The sequence below is a fragment of the Pan paniscus genome, chromosome 18 (assembly GCF_029289425.2).
Source record: "Pan paniscus chromosome 18, NHGRI_mPanPan1-v2.0_pri, whole genome shotgun sequence".
NCBI lineage: Eukaryota > Metazoa > Chordata > Mammalia > Primates > Hominidae > Pan > Pan paniscus.
Window position 1 is genome coordinate 81,079,234 of NC_073267.2, and position 15,990 is coordinate 81,095,223.

The following is a 15,990-nucleotide window of genomic DNA, read 5'->3' on the forward strand; positions in this document are numbered from 1 at the left end:
CCCAGGGATGAAACCTCTCTAGATTTGAGCGGCCAATTTGGTTTGATTTCCGCGGTTTGGAGGCTCTGGCAGGGTTAGGGGCGGCAGGGCTCAGAAGACAGACCTCAGCTGCCTTCTAGACCAGCTGGTCTGCTCTTGGCCCTGGAAGCAGAAGCTAAAATCGGGGTGATTCACCCTCACCCTGGTAGCTGGAGTGAGAGTCAGGGGAGGGCGTCGCGGAACCTCCCTGGCCGCGCCCCACACTCCCTGTCCGTGTACTTCCCGGCTCATCTCCTTATCTTCTCACCGCACCCCCCACCTGCCTCCTGCCCCCCAGGGATCTAGTTCCCTTTTCTCTGTCATTTCGAGCCAGTTTTCTTTTCCCACCAAAAAACTCCTTTTTCTTGGAGTAACTTTCCGAAAGAGCTGTCGTCCTAAATGCCAACCTCATGGAGTTGGATTTGGGAAGCTCGTTCTCAATTAAATCGCCTTTTGTGGGCACGGTGCGCATCCCTACAGCCCCCAGAACGTCACCTGGGCGCGGGGACCCTCAACCTGGCGGGCCGGACACTGAACCATAACAAAAGGGGACTTCAGACCCTCTGCTCTTTTCCAGTGAAAAAACCCTAGAAACACATCTGAATTTGGTTTTTGGTTACCTTTCAGGTGTAAAAAATTATTTTGACCAAAGTATTCCCCAGTCCGCCTGAGTTGGGGGAAAGCAAGATCCTGAGAAAGAATATAGGCACAAAGCAAGAAGCTGCATGTAGTGGGCACCACTGTGTACATCCCCTCACGACTGTGGGGACTGTGACAGGAGTCTGAGGGTCTAGCACCAACATTCAAACGGCCTAGTCCTGCCAGGGGGACCCCTGGTTTTCGTAAACGGGGAGGGGGGGTGATTTTTACTCAGACTCAGCTACTCACTGTCTGGCGCATTGAGAGCAAACTTTTGAGATCTGGTGGTTGAGGCTCAGGGCACAGTGGCTTAACCTTAGGGCAGAGCCTTGGATGGAGCGATTCTGGACGCTCAGAAGAACCGCACCCCGCATCTCTACCAGAAAAGGGAACTGTCCGATTTGTCTGGGGGTCAGGGGGTGGACCGGGGCGATGGGGGTGTCGGATGGATGGAGCCCACGTGCTGCGCCTGGCTGCCACTCTCTAGTTTCTCCCTCCCTATCTCATCTTCTGCCATTTCCAGAGGCAGGAGAAAGGTGATCTCGGACTTGACCCCTAAATCACAGCTGCCGGTGGCTGCACCTCGCTCCAGGATGAGCGCAGCCCCTTCCCCGGGCTCGGGCAGCTTAACCCTTTCCTCCCCGCGCGCGCAGAGGCCGCCGGTGGCGGCGCCTCTGACCCCGGCACTGCGAGCAGCCCGCCTCCTCCGCGCGGCACCTTGGATCCCGTGCAGAGACCACAAAAGGACGAGGCTGCCGGGCGCTGCAAGCCTGGGGCACGGGCCGGCTGGCCCGGAGCGCTGCCGAGGAGCCCGAAGAAGAGCCGGAGTTAGCGGAACGAAGAGGGATGTTTAGATCATGTTAACTACCCAGACAGATGCACTTCGGCATGTCTGCATTTATGGAATCCATATGTTGTGGCAAATGAAAGGACTGCAACACGTACATACAATAGACTTAGAATAACAATACACATTCAAAAAGGGACTCGCACATTCTTCACCCTCCATCCCCTTCCTTAGATCTAGCTCTGGAGTTGTACGGAGAGGCGTCCTTTCAACCTCTCCTGCCTCCACACGGGGTTTTCTTTTTTCTTCCTTTTTTTTTTTTTTTTTTTTTTTTTTTTTTTTTTTTTTTTTTTTTTTTGCTTCTGTGTCCCCAATCTCCCTGCGGAAGAAAACCCAGGGCCCAGAGCTAGGCTTTTTCCAAGTGAGATCTCCTAAGACCCCTTCATCCTCCTTGCCCCTTAAGATGGCCCATTGCCTCTTTAGCCTTTGGACCAAATAATATCTGCTCACATTGCAACCCCATATTCTGATAATTGCAGGGAAGCAGATTCTTACTCAAATTCACCATTCACATCTTCATCATTAAATCAACCTTTTTATGTTATATTTGCAAAGAAGTGGCTTCAAACAGATCTGGAAACACAAGCCCCCAGTGAGCGAGCACTCACACAGCTCTGCCCAGTACCTGAATTTATGTACACCTTGTATATCTGTGTGCACAGATATATTCACACACACACACAAATGCAAAGACATCTGAAGTCATTCAAATGTATATTTATGTACCCCTTTATGCATATATTTTTGTGTTTTTATATCTATACCCATTCGAGTGAGAGCTAGAGAAATGTACACAGCAATGCAATATTTAGCCTACATTCCACTTTCCCTCCTAATGTAAATGTCTTAAAAACAGGTTGGTCTAAAATTTTCTGCCCTCTTGCCAGCTAAATGAAAGATTTAGATTCTGAATTTCTTGTTTCCTTTTTTTTTTTCATTTTGTACGTAAAATAATCCATATAGATGCTGGATTATCGTCTAAGCATTATTCAATCATACAAGCTTGGTACCTCTCCTCCTTATAACGAATTCACTCAGTAAAATTAGCATAAGTATTTACCAGATTAAGCTGACATTTTCCTATATTGTAACATGAAATACATTTATATCCAGAATTTCCTCCAAATAGCTTATACTAAAGGAAATAATGACTTCCTCTGCACCGTTTTATATAAGAAACAAGCTGCAAGTTCACTTCTAGTACTATTTACATTTTAAAAGAAAATAAATACATAGTATTTAAGTGATTTTTCAAGATCTACAAAGAGGAATTTAATTCTACCACATCTTTAAAAAAATAAACAGCTTTATGAAGATTCGTGAAGACAGATAAAAAGGAAGTGAATATATTCCTGAGGGTCTGAACAATTTTCCTTACCTGATGTATTATGGAAAAATTCAGAATTTACCAGTCTTCCTTCAGTCAGCTACATTTTACACTGACCTGCCCTTTGGACTGAAAGGGAAAAAAAAAAAGATTAACTGTTGCCATTGAAAAATTTAAAATAATAATCAGAAACCGGACAAACTGAAGGTAAAAATATACAATGGCTACAATAAAGATAAATATTTATTTAATCAAAGTAGAGGTTGTGTTTGGACTGTAGGAATGTTTCATCCTTCCCTTAAAAAAAAAAAAAAAAAAGGCAAGAAAGAAAAAAGCTAGAATCTTTGCAGGCTCCTAGAGAGTTCCCCATTGTCCAGGGCTATCGAGAGCCCAGAATGGCATTAACCTCACAAAAGACACATTGTGCAGGGGACAAAAAAAAGCCCCTTCTTCTACAATAACTTTTAGCTTTTTTATTTTTAGAAAATGACAAAGGTTTTGCAAGCACTGACTGGTGAAACCTGTAGCAAGCCAGGCTGGACTTGGCTTTATTGATCAGCTGTCCTGCATGGAAAAGCAGCCAGAAAAAGTTTGAATGGCAACCCAGATTTGGCTCACAGAGAGGAAACCCCTGATTTTTCTAAATGTATTTTCTTCCCCCGCCCCCCGTAAATAAAATAGCATTATTCCCAGAGTGAATTCAGAAGGATTAGATGAGGTAACCCTGCAAAATCCTAAACCGTTTTTTTTCTCTCTAGTCTTGACTAAGAAGCTGCATGTTCTTAAGAGCATTGGAAAATCTCTCAAAATGAAGAATTACTTTCTAATCAAACAGATTTCCTGATTAATTCCCAAATTCCTTCCAAAATAAATAATCTGGTAGGCTAGGGCAACATTTTTTCCCAAGAAAAATAAGTTTTAGCAAGCTATCTGGTGTTACAGGGTTTACTAATAATGCCTTCAAAAACATAAATGTTGTTTTTACATTTGTTTGCAGATTACTTAAAGTGCTGATTGCATTTTATTTTATTCCAGACATTGTAATTTCAATGGTATTAGTTCATATTTAGAACTTACATAAATACAACTTGTCATTTTTAAAAAATCTATTGCAGTAGCAGTGACGCTGAGGCTAGGATTTGAAAGGGGGGGGAAGAGACAGAGAAGAGGGGGGAGAGAGAGAGAGAGAGACAGACAGACACTGACTCTTGTTCTTCCTGCGTTTGTTTGCTTGCTTTTTGGAGGTACCGTGCACCAGCCTAAGTGATGGCTTTGATGTACTGGGAATCGGTACAGTAGTAGGGTCCCTGGCTGCTGTCTTTGATTCCAGGGATCTCCTTTGGGCTCTAGTGGGATGTACCGCTCCTAGTCTTTATCTGAAATCCATCCTCTCATTTCAAGCCCTTTGGCTTCGTGACTGTGCTCCAAACTCTTGGAGGTAGCTGTAAGGCTTTTTTTTTTTTTTTTTTTTTGGCATTAGGGAAGGGGTATGTAATTTCCCCTTTCTACACCCTAGACCTTTCCTCTATATTTAAATATATGGGCTTTCTCTCTTATGAATTCAGTCTGAAATTATTTTTCACTGCCTTTATTACATCCCTGCTTTTGATGGCAAAATAGCTTCCTGTGTTTTGAAAACATCTGCTTTCCAGGTTTCACACGAGAAAATTGATTTTACTTTTCTCTTAAGTCCAGAAAGGTAGAAAGTTGGACTTGTTTCCAAGTGCAACTTTTCCTTTTCTTGTCTTTCCTGAAGTTATCCCCTTTCAGTTCTGATTCACTTTCTCCCTTTTATTTCTTCTAATCACCCCTCCTCTCTTCCCCTCTCCTTCTAAAGAACCAGAGAAGACCGATTGCGTCTTATTTCAGAACACAAAATTAACATATATTTTTTGTCTAGTCTATGGTATGTGTTAAAGTTTTCTCCATATTTTCTTCATTCGTCCTCTGATTTGGGGGGAGGTAATTTTCCTTCAGTTAAAAAATCTCAGATTTGCAATTTAAAGTGGTCTCTATTCGAAGTCTCTGCTCTTTCACTTAAACCTTTACTCTAAGCTGTCCCCCTCCACTAATGCCCCCATTCTTTGGAGATGCTCTTTTCCTAGTTAATTTAAACATTGCTGCGTTTGCTTAGAGAGAGAGAGAGAGAGAGAAAGGGGAAAATAATAAGAAAGAAAAGAGAAGGGGGGGAAGAAGAAAGGGAAAAAAAAATCTTAAAAAGATTCTTAGCCAGGTTCCTATTGTTGCTCCTATGCATTCCACTTCTCGGTGTGTGTGTGCGTGTGTGTGTGTGTGTGCGCTCGTGTGTGTGTCGTGTGTGTGTGTTTTTAATACATGCATAAACTTTTGGAGCCTCTCTCCCTCTTCTAGGCTCTTCTCCCATCCTCTCTTCCTGCTCTCCTTGCCCTGCTCATCACTTTCCCCTGGTTTTTTTTTTTTCCTCCCTTCCTCCCCTCTGCCTCCCTCCACCTCCCCCTTTTCTTTTTTGCTGAATCTTATTGATCCAGAAGGTGGCTAATTAGCCCTTCCCGTCGTGCCTGGGTAATGAAGCACATGCGCACTGAATTAATCACAGCCATTTTTTGCAGGAAACTAATTAGCAGAATAAAGATCCAAAGACTTTTTTTTCTTTTCACTCATCAGCTCCCACTTCCAGCGCGTCCCCTCCGACCGCTGCAGCCGCCACCGCCGCCGCCTCCTCCTCCTCCTCCTCCCGGCCGCAGCCGCCGCCGCCGCCGCCGCCTGCTTTGCATCCCAATTACAGCCTAGAGCCGCTGCCGCCGCCGCCGCCGCTTCTCTTCCGTGGCCCCTGCCCGCTCCGGGGGCTGTAAACTCCCCGCCAACCATGCTGCTCGGCGGCAGCGGCGGCGGCGGCTCCGGCTCCCCGGCTGCGGCCGCCTCCCGCCCCGGGCTCCGCCGAGCGCGCTCCAGCTCCGCCGCCGCCGCCGCCGCCGCCGCCAGCAGCGCGTCCTCCGCCGCCGCCGACCCCCGCCAGCCGCCGCTGCTGCCTTGATGGGCTCCGCGGCCCGAGCGCCTTTTTTCGGGATTAAAAGCGCCGCCAGCTCCCGCCGCCGCCGCCGTCGCCAGCAGCGCCGCTGCAGCCGCCGCCGCCGGAGAAGCAACCGCGTAAGTGGCAACTTTTCCCTCTTTTTTTTTTCCCGCCGCCGCCGCCGCCGCCTGCTCCTCCTCCTCCTCCCGCCGCCACCGCCCGGACGCGGGGCTCCTCGGGGCGCCCGGGCTGCTTTGCATGGGGCTCGTCCTGCCCCCTCCCGGCTCCCGCGCCCGGCCGCCGCCGCCCGCGCTCCCCGCGCCCGCGCCCTGCTCGCTCGCTGCGTCCCGCTCGCCTTCCCCCTACGCCAAACTTTCTCTTTCTCTTCTTCTTCTTCCTCCTCCTCCCGCCGCTGCCGCCGCCGCCGCCGCCGCCGAGCCCGGGCCGCCCCCTCCTCCCCGGCCCCGCGCCGCCGCCGCCGGCCGCCGGCGACCCCCGGGAGGGTGGAGGCGCCCGGGGCGAGGCCCGCGCGGCGAGTTTGGAGGCGCCGCCAGGCAGGGCCGGCCGGGGCGCGGGCCGAGGGCGGGAGGGCGGCCGGGGTACCAGCTCGGAGACAAAGGCGGCGGCCGGCGGTGGGGGGAGTATGGGGGGGTCCGCGGTGCCGAGTGCCCCCGCCCCCGCCGCTCCCGGCCCCCAACTTTGCCCCACCCCGAGAGGCGCCGGGGCCCCGGGCTGAGCAGCCGCGCGGGGCGCGCACCCGGCCCGGAGCAGTCGCCGCGGTCGCAGCCACTGCTGCTGCCGCGGTCGCAGCCACTGCTGCTGCCGCGGCCGCCACCGCTGGCCGGGCGAGCGCCTTCCGCGCTGGGGCTCGACTTGCCGGCGACGCGGGAGCCCGTTCGTAGCCACGGGGTCCCGGAGGGGGCGAGGCGGCCGCGCGATCCTCTACCTGTGCGCTCTCCGCCCTGCCCCACTGGCAGCGCCGCGAGCGCCCAGAGGGGGCTCTGCCCTGGACACTAGGGGCTCCCGGGGGCTCGGGGCTGCGCCGCTGGCCAGGGCCAGACCTCGCCCGGCCGGCCTTCTTCCGCCAGCTGAGCTCAGAGACATCCGAGGATGCCTTTTTTCTTTTTCTTTTCTTTCTTCTTCTTTTTTTTTTTTTTTTTTTTTTTTTTTTTGCTCTCGCGAATCTGGGATTGTTTACGTTCGGTTCCCCACTCTCACCCCTCGCCCGGCTCCACTCGATGCAAAAACCGTGTTCCTGAATTTTACATTATGCATTTTAATGTCCGTCTTTTTGCATATCTATTGGAGAGTAGATCTAAGTGTATTTCATGCAGTGTATATAATTAAGTTGTGTATGGACTCAGTACTCGGAGGGTTCTTGTATTAACTATTGAATTAAAATATGTATATATCACTTTGCGAATGAAGCTGTTGCGCAGAATCTGACTTTTGTTCAATGTTGTGCTATTCTTTGGACTGTGGCAAATTCTTTGATTACAAGCGCTTTCAAAAGGCACCCAGTCTTAACTTTTCCCCCCCTTGTTGCTTTCAAGTAGGGTAAATATGACAATTTTTATTGGTCTCAATTATTGAAACTTGATCTAAGCACTGTATGGACGGAGCATGCTGATTGCCTTTTTCTGGCCTCCAGTTCTAGTGACTTTTAAAAGGCAGTTTGTTAAGTACCTTTGAAGAATATGACAGACGGTGATCGCTTGGCTGTAATGCAAATTACAGAACATAAATTCACTTTGGAATTTAAAAAAGACTCGAGCCCTTTCAGTGGGGACAATTGAGGATTTATTATGTTTTTTAAAAAATTACTTTTTTTCCTCCCTACTTTGGGAGAATAGCTAGTTGCAGACCAACTTATTTGGAGGTCCTCCGAAAGAGGCTTGGGCAGTGGGCGAGGGGAGAAGATTGATCACAATCTGCATAATCAATAGGGCAGCGTGCTGCAATCGTGTACCTACATTTACTGTAAATTTCTACAATATCTGCAGCGTGGGTGCTCCAGCGCCTTGCTTGGCTTCTTAGAGAGGATTTAGAGGGAGAACAACCAGAATTTACTGCCCTGCCCTCCGGAACAATATAGGGAAGTCCACTCCATAGTAGCTCATTCTAAAACTCCATTTTGCTGAAGTTGTTTTTTTTTTTCAAATCTGTTTACATGTGGGGGTTTCAGGAGCTGAACCCCCAAAGTGTAGACATCCAGTGGGTTGAGGGGAGTGGGGGGTATTCAGGAGACCTAGGGGTTGGGAGTTTGCTTCTTGAATGGGCACTTTGGGGGCCCTCTTCTTATCTTACAATGTTAGGTTTGTTGTTTTTTTTTTTAACTAGTGCAGGTATATTAGAGATAGGAAAATAAAAGAGAATATACTAGAGATTGAAGCAGTGTCAAAAGTATGAGTTGCTGTGTGTGTATGAGAAGAGAGATAGAATACAGACACAGTCAGTCTTGAAAGCTTGGTGGTAGGTGAATCCATATTTGGAGATGATTTTGAAATAGTCTAGCAAATGGTGTACGAAGAGGATTTCGTAAAAAGTGTACACGGAGTCAGTTTTGAAAAGATTGCGGTTTGGGAAGATGAGGTGTGGGCAGGAAAACCTACTCTAGGCCAGCAGCCTTCCTCTGTCTGTGTGTCTCCCTTCCCCCTCCTCGGGTTTTAGTTTTTAATTACTTAATGCTGAAACGCACAGGGCTTATATAAATATTTGCAAATGCTCTTTCCTATTGATTTCTCTGAATAAACTGCCCTGCTCCGGTCCAGAGAGGAGGCGATTCAGATCTGTGGACTTTTTAAACATACAAAGTCTCTGGAGGAGTGGTGTTCTCTGCGTGTGTGTGTGTGTGTGTGTGTGTGTGTGTGTGTAGAGTTGTAGGTATGAGGATTTTGGGGGCCCGCAAAGAGAGTTCAGGCTCTCAGTGGTGTGGGCCAAGAAAACTGGGGTGGAGCTGGTCCCATGGCCTGGCAGTCCTGACTGTGTGTGTGTGTGTGTGTGTGTGTGTGTGTGTGTGTGTGTGTGTGTGTGTGTGTATGTGCGCGCGCGCGCGCGCGCGCGTACGTCTGCACCGTGTGGGTGTCTTCACTGGGGGAGTCTGGATGCATATGCACTTACTTCCCCCACCCCTATTAAATATGGAGCAGCTTTTCAGGACTCTGTGACTGCCTTCTCCTCAGGGTCACATTGAGTTTGAATCTGACCCAAGGTGCAGGAATCCTGCAATGGGGAAATAAAAGAATATACAGAACGGGGTCAGGTCAGCTGCTCAGAGGCCAAAACCCCTACAGCTGCTTTGATTTTATTTTTTGGTGTATATTTTAGGCTCCTCCTGCCATTCTACAAATTGTGCCTCCCCCTTTCAGGTGTTTGGTCTGTGGTTTAAAGGCACCAGAGCCTGTGCCTGCATAGACATAGGCTCCCAGCAACAACAGAAAACCCACAATACCGAATCCAAAACAAAACCCGGGAGGAGGGGGAGAAAAAACCCCTATTGAGTTCAGGCAAATAAGGTTGGGTCTCTAGATCCGGTTACAAAGCAGCTTTGAATATGCAAGACAGTGCACAAGACCAGTTATTCCAGTTACAACAAACTATTAAAAAAAAAGAGAGAGAAAAGAAAAGGCATGTTTAGGTCGTAATTTGTTAGTACAAGGAAAAGAATCCCACATAAAGCTGCCTTTTTTTTTTCTCTCCCTTTGCTGGCTTCACACAGAATTCACTCACCCCTTTCCAATTCGTCTGCTGTATAGGTTCTTTTATTAAAATCTTTTGGGTTTAGGAAGATGGCTGCAAGCAACACATTTTCTGTATTTTTTTCCCCTTTATCTTAGAGAGAGAGAGTTGGCAGGGGTTCTGTGGTTTGCAGTTACACAATATGTTATCATGTTTTTAATCACTAAATCATTGCAGTGGTTATAGATTTACAGTCTTGGGGTATTACAGAGAGGAGCAACGGCGGCTATATATATGCCTTTAAATTACACCAATGTAAACTGAGTGCGGCAGCTGTGAATATGGTCGGCAGACATCTATTCCCTCCCCCACCAAGTTCTTTCTCCCTCTGTGATTTTTCTCCCAAATTTCTTGGTTTGCTTAAAATAAGCTACCCCTCTCCTCCCCTGTATTGTCTCTTCGCCACCTCTTCCAAAAAAATTAATTTTCATTTTAGACCTTTAACCCCAGAAAAGCTAGAATTCAAACTCTTGAGGTATAAACTTCGGATGAGAGTATAATAACAATAATAATGAAAAGTGTGGATTTCCTAAAAAAAAAAAAAAAAATCCTCCTGGTTTCCATACGGACCTCCTGTATCGGGATGGAGGGTTGATTGCACGTCAGAAAGTAGGGGGGCGGGTGTGGGGGAGGGGAACCGGGCTGGTGGCGCTCGCCTGCCTGGAACCTCGAATGTCCTGTCCCCTGCGAGCCCACTTTCAGCTTCTGTTTTTCATATTATTATGTAACAGAATCCTTGGCAGCATTAAAAATTCAGTATTACAAGCTGATTGTAATGCTACCTCATTAGACAACACTGTCTGGCCTTGTATTAAGTGAAACGTGGAGCATGGCTTTTAGATTATAAACACCAATAAATATTAAGGATCAGCAGAGGGGGCAGTAGCAACTGGGTTTTGGGCTCCTTCTGGTTTTATCACTCCTCCCCCCAGCCCCCCAGATCATCTTCCCTTCAGCCCCTTTCCTCCCCCCTCCCCCTATGGTAACTGTCATGCGTTTTCTTGTGGGGCTGCTGATGTGTCGACCCTGGTGACATTTTAGGAAGGCTTTTTATAGAGTTTTCTTGTGTACACAAAAGGTTTGGAAGTTTGTTTTGTTTTGATCTGCAGTAAACAGGTCCTTCACTTTGCTGACGTCATTTCCGTTCATATTTGAGTTGTTGATTGTGCTTCTTTGCAGGGCCCTCTTATCCCTACCCCCACCTTGCCTTTCAGCTCAGAGCCTGTGGCTGCCTGGGGAAGGGGGAGTGTGCTCCTAAGCTGCCAGGTCTGGGTTCAAAGGCTGAGGGTCGCGTGGCTGTGCCTCGTCCTAGGGTTTGCCCGCTGGGGAAGATGCTTCCAACTTCAAATCTGGTTAAACACTCCGACATCCACTCGCCCTGGTATTTTCATGGCACGCGGTGATTCATCTCAGCTTCCTTTCTTTGTAACACCTCCCCCCACTTTGCCCCTGCCACACCTTGTCTGTGTCTTTAATACATCCTTATTGTCCACTTCTCCATGCCCCCACCCACCGAAAAACCTTGTAATGACGACTCGGAGACTTTGATTCAGTTGCAAATCTGAAGCTGGCATTAGTGGACTTCATGCTGTGAAAAAAAAGAAAGTGTTTCAAGGCCTTGCCCCCGCAGCCTCCCCACCACCGCCTTATATCCCTGTTGGGTTTTTTGTGCATGTGTGTTTTCTCCCCGTTTCCTGCCTTTTCGTAGATATAAAGGCCGTTCTGGTGTTACTAAAAATGACTATAGTGTCCAGTGTCTCTTATTTCCATGTGATCTACAATTGGAACCCCCCTCCAAAAAAGAAAAAAAAAGTAGGATGAGGAAAGGAAAGAGGAAAATCTGACTGCATAGGCCCCAAAGGCTTTCCTCTAATAGAGTGATGGGTTTTAGGTTAAAAAAAAAATTATTGTTTTGTTCTTTTAGGTTTAGAAATAATAGGGAGAGAGGGAAAAAGCAGTCATTAGGAAGTTCCCTGAGCCGCTTTCCAAGTAAGACGGGTGAAAAATGAACCAGCATTGACACTTGGCTCCATGTGAAAGCCCCTGTCACCTCTCCCCCCTTCCGTGGCCCTGGCCTTTTGTTTCTGGAGAACGGAGCTAAGGTACTTTTTCTCCCAGACCAAAGGCAGCAGGGAAGGAGTCCCCTTGTGTACGCATCGCCTTTAGATGGCCTTCTCATGGTTATTGTCAATGCAGACTTCCCCAAACAATTGCTCCGGGGAGACAGAAAAGCAAAAACATTTGTCCTATTTTTTTAACCTCTTTGTTTTAGACTTCTTTTTTTCATCCATTCTTTAAATTTCACAGTTTCTATTTGTCTGCAGAGAGACAAACGAAACAGCATGAAGCACGTTTTTACCGTAGGCCTCACTGGCGATTGGAACAGCCTCAATAGAAATCCAAATTCTAAAACACTGGCTGACTTGGAGGATATGTGAATTTTTCAGCTCGGGGGCTCTGAAGTCAGATTAGCACAGATTTTTGAACCCAAATGCCCTAAAATGAAAAGATAAGAAAATAGGATTCTAGAATTATTTGGGGGAAAGCATGAAAAAGGTCATCTTTTGTCTATCTTCCTGTCTTGTGCCCCATCCTTAGAAGCTTAATAGGGGAGCACTGCAAACCTCAATGAATTCTTCATTAAAAAAAAAAACAAACTCCAACCCTGGTTGTTGTACTTTCGATACAGCATTTAATGGATCGTTTTAACTCACGTGTGAAAGTGCTTTTGGTACATACTATGGAATGGATACCGTGTTGGCATTTTTTTTTTTAAATCTACAATTTGTATAAACAGGCAGTATCCCATCGCCCATTTCTTTTCCTCTTCTGTTTCCCTTTTCCTTTCTTCTCCTTCCAACCTGCTTCCCCTCCAAGAATTCAGTGGTTAGCATCACACCGACTGTAAAGGGATGTGTCAGATGGTGGGAATGGCCTATGAACAAAATAGGAGCCCACCTCTTTTTACTTGGCCCCAAACAAAGCGCCTCTCTCTCCTGTAATGTATGGACCCAGATTGCGATGCTGTCCTTAAGCATCTGTCCGCCTTTTCATTAAAATTCTCAATTTCAAGGTTTAGAAACACAAATGTAAGAATCCCCCTGGGTATAAAAGTCTTGCATGGCAAATTCCCTTTGCCCTTTCAGAAATAATATTTTTGTTTAAAAAAGAAGGAGCGAGAAAGAGAGAGAGAGAGCTCTTTACCTAACATGTAAAGCTGTTTTAAGGCAACTTCTGTATTTTGGCTTTCTTAAAACTTGGGGCTTTGTAACTTAAAATTAATTTAGAAAAACTCTCCGAAATCACAGCTTTTAAAAAATGGTTACTCATTTGTATCTTTGTTGTGGGATATCATTGACAGATTTAGCACCTGAGCTGGGGAGGGTGGGTAAGGAAATTAGATAATGTTCCACCTACGATTTGGGGGTAAAAATTAATCTATGGAATTAGCACTGTAGGGATGGATGGAGGCCTTGAGGCTTCAGCAGAAAAATGTGAATCAAAACATCTGTGTGCAGGCCTTGGCACACCAGCTTCCAATGGTTATGAAGGCAAATGTGAGCTGTTCTGAGGAACTTCTGCATTCTGTTCCATACCCAGGAGGGCCTGGCCACCCAGCGGGTACCAGGCCCCTAAATATAACTGCCTCAAAATCATGGGGTGAACTCAGGCCAATTCAGCTCCAAATGGTTCCTTGTTTATTTCAGGAACGTTTGTTTTTGTTTCTTGCCCTCTTCTGGATTTTTCTTTGTTAAAGCCTCCGGGTTATTTAAGCACTAGTTTTAAAAATCAATGTATACGTATAATTTAATAAAAATAGAAGAACCCGGCAGGGTGCACAAATCTGTCTAAACCCGCTGTACTGTGAAAAGAGAGCCCAGGTTACGCTGGAAGTCAGAATGCTGACATCCATTGTATCTTAGAGATCATATTTACCTTTGCAAAAGTGGAAGGATACAGCATTAGTAAGTGTGTATGTGTAGAGAAAGAGAGAGACAAGCAGGTTTGGCTCGGTAGAATCATTGTAATTTACCAGCCAGCTCAGCGTTAGGGGGCAGGCCTCTGGCTTGGAGAGTGGGTAAGGGGAGGAGTAGGGAAGGGGTTAGCGCTCCCTGATTTATTTTTAAATATTTATCCTTTCGGCTGTTGCCAATTACGCTTTCCAGATGAGACGAGACTGGGTATGGAGAACTGCGAGGGAAGAATTGCCTTTTCTGAGAGTGGGTTTATTTGTCAGCAGTGTTCAGGATGGAGCGATGAGAATGTCAGGCTGTCACTGCTGGGTAGGCCATGGGTTTAACATCAGGCAGCTGCCCTCCGAAGAGCCAGGGCTTCCAGAGCTGGAGGATAGAATTTGCAAGGAGTATTTCAGAGAAACTCCTGATTTCATATGTAAGTGCAGAAGTTGCCAATTCCCTCTGAAGAGGTATTGTTTTTATGAATAAGGAAAATGAGTTTTAGTAGAGGTGACACCCAGCTTGTGTGTAGTCCCTCATTTCCATAATGTACAGAGGCCATAGATCACCTGCCTGTGGATTACCTGTTAAATTTTTGCCTGGAACAAAGGCAGGCTTGACTAGGCCTCATCATGTGTGTAGCTGGTGCCAGATAAAGAAAAGGAACTCAGGGTCACTCTCAGTTCTACTTGTCAGGCCTCTCAAGTGCAGGAGGCAGGTTGCAGGGTCTACCTCTTGGGACAGTGGCAGTATTAGGGCAGATCCCGTCCGGGCCTTCTGCCCAGGCAGTGCTGCATCCTCCCAGGTTACTTTAATAGCTTGTTCTTTGGGCTTTCTAGCTTTTATTTTATTGAAGGTATTTGTCTGTGGGCCTACCAGGATCATGATGTCACCAGATTACGAGGTTGTCCCCTGTTAATAAAAATGAAGATAAAGCAGCAAAATTAGATTTTCTGAGAGTATCAACATTTTCTTGTTGTCTTTAATTTATCCAGCAGGCCTTACCTATCCCAGGTAAGGAATCTTCGTTTTCCTGAAGAGATTGCCAGAGGCATCTCTGCGTTGTGGGCCACGTTGCTTGCGGTCCTGCTAGCATACGTCATCTTCATGTCTTATTCATAGTCACTTTTTCAATTAAAGTATTAATTGTTTTCTTTAAGGTGTTCTCAACTTATATGGCCAACATAAATAACAGTGTGTTTTGAAAACACCACCTGTTCTTGGGCCTGAAGTCAGGTGGTCTGGAAGCAGCTCTGCAGTGACCATAGTCTGGTTTGCAGACTCATCCTCCACCTTCCCTGTTGGCTCTTCACTCCCCCCACCCGGCCCCCGTGCTCTCACGTGTGACTGAATTGGGCTTGTGCCCTCCTTTGTCCCTAATCGGACATGATTCCCTGGAGGCAGTCTTTTCTCCCAGGGCCTTAGCTGAAATAAATAAATAAATAAATAAATTTCCCCAGAATCTATTCTGGACTAAAATGTAGAAAGGGGCTGTCTGTACCCAACAGGTTAGATACTTACATTAATCTGAACCCAACTTACATTGTGCAAAAAGCCTTCTATACGGGGATGTGATGGTTTTCACCAGCTAAGCATCCCTTTTTCTCCCGAGTCAGTGTGTGCCTCATGCTAATACAATTCCATACATACTGCTCTTCGCCTCATGAGCTGATTATATTTCTAACACTTGCATGGTTCATTATTGTGCCCGAGGAAAAGACTCTCCAGGCTGTAAGGCCAGCCTGGGTGGGTGGTTTTCAGAAAGGGTAAAAGCAGGTGCCTTTCTGTGCTGTGAGAATCGGGAGTAAATTCAGACTGAGGGTGGGATTCTGACAGGGAGGACAGAGGACTTCCGGTGAGATTTCTTTGGGGCTGGCTTTCAGATGAGAATGGAAAAAGGTGGACTTGGGGAGATAGAAGGCGCCCAGCAATCGCTTTGACCAACTGGAAAAGGTGAACTTGGGGAGATAGAAAGGCGCCCAGCAATCGCTTTGACCAACTGGGGTGGCCGCTTTAAATCTTACCCTGGCGGTAGGAACTCCCTGGGAAAGGGCACGATCTTTGCTATCTCTGCGGTGATGTGGCTTTATAAGGTGAGGCTAAGGAGCCTGGAGGCTTACATTGTAGACTGCATCTCCTTTTCTTCCCACTTCTTTTCTTCCTATCCTTCTAGTGATCTCTCCTTCTTTTCTCTTTCTCTGGCCTCAAAAACTATCCTTAAACTCTCAACGGAGAGCAGGGGGATGTTTTTATAAGTTTCTGCAACTGAAAAACAGAAGTGCTCTGTAAAGCAGTTAATAGGATGGGTGTGTGTTTCCAATAAATTCCTGTCCACATTGGCTCCTGTCCCCATGCTTGAGTGGCCTGGCTGTGACGTGGACGGGGCCCAGGGAGCGATGGCTCCAGTTCGGAGGCCTCAGGCTCCTTTTAGTGGCCGAGGGCGCGTCCCTTTCTTCTCGCCCGATTCTAGGCCGGC

General features: G+C 47.0%; 1 protein-coding gene across 1 annotated transcript in view; it reads left to right on the top strand.

The window, feature by feature from the left end:
* Positions 1-5,766: 5,766 nt before the first annotated feature.
* Positions 5,767-15,990, top strand: part of ZFHX3 (zinc finger homeobox 3) — a 272,637-nt gene continuing 262,413 nt past the window's right edge. The window contains exon 1 of the mRNA XM_034940594.3: positions 5,767-5,957. The gene's annotated coding sequence lies outside the window, so the exon portion shown is untranslated. The remainder of the gene's footprint in view (positions 5,958-15,990) is intronic.